The sequence below is a fragment of the Silene latifolia genome, chromosome 4 (genome assembly GCF_048544455.1).
Source record: "Silene latifolia isolate original U9 population chromosome 4, ASM4854445v1, whole genome shotgun sequence".
Classification (NCBI taxonomy): Eukaryota; Viridiplantae; Streptophyta; class Magnoliopsida; order Caryophyllales; family Caryophyllaceae; genus Silene; species Silene latifolia.
In genome coordinates this window covers 473532-477185 of record NC_133529.1, presented here as the reverse complement: position 1 = coordinate 477185, position 3654 = coordinate 473532, and the positions used below count along the sequence as shown (strand labels likewise).

At 41.3% G+C, this 3654-nt stretch overlaps 1 non-coding gene across 1 annotated transcript; it reads left to right on the top strand.

The window, feature by feature from the left end:
- The first annotated feature begins 2806 nt into the window (after positions 1-2806).
- LOC141654452 (small nucleolar RNA R71) lies at positions 2807-2913 on the top strand. Its single transcript, XR_012548011.1, has one exon. It is a non-coding gene; the product is annotated as a small nucleolar RNA R71 (small nucleolar RNA).
- Positions 2914-3654: the final 741 nt, after the last annotated feature.

The window sequence follows — 3654 nt, the reverse complement described above, 5'->3', positions numbered from 1 at the left end:
AATCAAAAAGGGAAACAATGTAGGGAATAAAACAAGGCTATTTGGCTATGTGAGGCTCATATAAACTGATTTTTGCTTCAAATCATATGCACAAAAATGTAATGCAATTTCATGATCTAAGGACGATGCGACACACTTGTGCGTAGTGATGTGACACGCCTCGCGAGGAGGCCTACTCTCAAACCTAGATGAGGGCGGGGTATGGATGTACCCACCCTAGGAGGCTCTACCCTTACCTTTGAGTAGCTAAGTCGAGCCAAAGGTCTAGTCTACGGCCCTAGGTCTCACAAGGTTGGTCTAAACTCTTTGGTCAAGCCCTCCTTCCTCGGCTAACTAAGAGGCCACGGGTGCGAGTCACGAGGAGGGGGAAGGCCCAATTGGGCACATTAGTTCATCATGGGGGTACTTGGTTCCCTTCCTTTGACCATGTTCTTCCTTAAAAGCTTATTTACAAACTCAATGCAGAAGAAAGAAATGCAACAAGTATTTACATGTGAACAAATGCATGCGGAAATTTAAATAAACGTGAAATGAAACGTGCAACAAATTGGCTAAACCTAGCAGCACATCAACACCAAAATTCCAAACGGTCTCCCAAGGAGACACCCAAAGCAACAAAATTCCCATTCTCCTTCAAAATATCAAAGATACCAAAAAGAAAGAATAGTAAAAAGGAGCAAGGGATAGGAAGGATTATACCAAGCGGTCTTCTAGCTCCTTTTTGCTTCAAGTGGTCAATGTGCCATGCCAAAGGTTAGACAAAACATATATATACAATGCAATTTTTTTGAATTTTTCAGAAATTTTTCGATTTTTAGGCATTTTCTCTAATTTATAAACATTTACAAATATAAACAAATATGCACAAGAGTGGATATTTCCCTCCCCACACTTGAGATGTACATTGTCCTCAATGGACAAAAGCATAGGGAGTGAATAAGGAAAAGAAATGAACATATTTTTTTGATTTTTGATTTTTCAAAGGGAAAATAACATATTTTTGTGATTTTTGGTTTTGAAAAATTAAAAAGACATATTTTTGGGTTTTTTGATATGAGAACTCCCTCCCCACACTTATTTATTTACATTACTTCCAAATGGAAATAAATGTGTGGAGGGAATTCAAATTAAAAGCAAGTTTTTGTTTTTTTTAGGCCCTCCCCACACTTATTTATAGACATGGGAGGGCATATTAGAGAAATAAATTAACATGTTTTTGGTTTTTTGGTCATTTTTTCAATTTTTAGTTGGTTTTTATTTTGAAAATGCAATGCATGCTCTATTCTATATGCTAAATTGAAATGACAATGCAAATTATGCTAAGTGAATGCAATTACTAAATGTGACAATATATTACAAAATTGAAATCTAATGCAATCCTATATGATGCAACTAAATGATTTATCAACTAAATGCATGCGAAAAATGTAAACATGAATGAGAAATTTGGATAAAAGGGAGAAATCATACTTGTCATTTGGATTGATTGGGAGGATAGAAAGCCATCAATTCGGGGACTAAGACCCCATCTCATCATCAAAATCTTCATCATTGATATCATCTCCGGTGTTTAAATCGGAGCCTTGGATTAAATCATCGGGGTTGAAGGTGAAATTACCTCCACTACCGCCGACACCCGGAAAACCACCCGTGAAATCACCACTCATATTCATCACGCCGCTATCTCCTCCCGTGAAACCACCACCGGATTACCCTTGGAGGTTCAACCACAACTTGAGGTTCAATGACATTACCCGGTCTACTACTCTTCCTTTTCTTGACAAATTCCCGGTCTTCCAAATCCCTACCACTCCTCAAGTGGATAGCATTCATGGTTTTCGGATTTTCCTCGGTTTTACCCGGGAATTTCCCTTGGGAGGCTTGAAGTTGGCTCATTTGAGTAGCCAATTGGGAGATTTGGTTGTCCGTCATCCGTTGAGAAGCTTGCATTTGGGTCCTAAGTTGGTTGATGGATGAGGTTGTCTCGTCATGTTTTTGAGTGGAATGGTTGATGAATTGTGTTTGAGTATTGACAAGTTGGTTTTGTGAAGTCATCAATTGTTCCATCATGAGTTCCAAGCTTGACTTTGGTTGGGTGTTTTGTTGGAAAGGTTGGGTGGTTTGTTGGAAAGGTTGGGTGGGTTGTTGGAAACGTGGGTTGGTTGGTGGGTTGAGTGGTTGAAATTGTTGTTGCCTTGGTTGGAAGGTTCTCCCTTGGAAACCCGGTGGACCTTGATTAAATGTTGTGTTTTGTTTTTGAGTTTGGAAGTTTGGTTGTTGTGACTTTTGTTGGAAGGTTGGGTTTTGGACATTTTGAGAGCCATAGGAGAAGTTTGGGTGGGCTCTCAATCCCGGGTGATATTGGTTGTTGTTAAATGCTTGCTTGGCCGGACTAGACTCCCATATCCCGTTCACTTGCTCCATACAACTTCCATCTCCAACCACCAAGGGACACTCATTGGGTGGGTGTCCTTGGTCTCCACAAAGCTCACAACTATAGACTTGGTTCCTCATAGAAGAATTGCTAGATGTTTTGCTTGAGCTCATCAAGGCAACTTGTTGCTTAAGCTCTTCTATCATCTCTTTCACTTCCACATTGTTGGCCGATTCGACCGTTGACTTCCCTTTCCTTTTGTGCCTATCATTGTTCCAATGAAAGGTACGAGAAGCCATTTCTTCAATAAGTTCTTTTGCCGTCTTGTGATCTATCTTATCCAAAGCTCCCTTCCCCGAGCCGGAATCAAGGTTCATCTTCATATCATTGTTTAACCCTTCATAGAAATTGTTGATGAGCTCATCATCTCCAATACCGTGGTGAGGACATAGCCTTTGGAGGCCCTTGTACCTCTCCCATGCTTCATAAAGGGTCTCATCTTCTTGTTGGGTGAACCCTTGGAGCTCACTCTTAATTCTTGCGGTTCGTTGGGGAGGGAAATACTTGTTGAGAAAAGCCTTAGAGACATCGTCCCAAGTCCGAAGAGAGTCGGGTTCACAACTTTTAAGCCATTCCTTGGCACTTCCCCTCAAAGAGTAAGGGAAAAGCCTAAGGCGTACGGCATCTTCCGTGACTCCATTGGCCTTGAACATGTCACAACTATCCAAGAACTCGTTGAGATGCTCGTTGGGGTTTTCGGTGGCTCCCCCTCCGAATTGGTTCCCTTGGACAAGTTGTAGCAAAGTGGCTTTCACATCAAAATTGTTGGCTTGAATAGGTGGCTTCACAATACTCGGATTCACCACCTTTTTCGGAGCCAAGTTATCTCTCATAGGGACCGCGGCCATTGTTACTTCCGTTTCCGGTGTTGCAAAAGGATTTTCGAAAGTTTCAAAGACCCGTGGTTCTTCTTGAAGGTTCTCAATTACTGGATTTTCTTGAGGAATCAGTGTTTCTATAAGCCCTCTTCTACGGAGTGAATTTAGTCTTCTCGCGGTTGCTTCGATCTCGTGGTCAATCGGACGTATTGGTTGACCTCTTCGATTTCTTCTTCTCATGCAAGAAGTCCTACACACTCAAGAGAGAGATTAGTAACAAAAGACTTAGTTTAAACAAGAATGAAAACAATTAATATCTAGCCGAACTCCCCGGCAACGGCGCCAAAAACTTGATGGTATCAAGCTATACCTCGCAAGTGCACGATTTTATCGTTGTACACT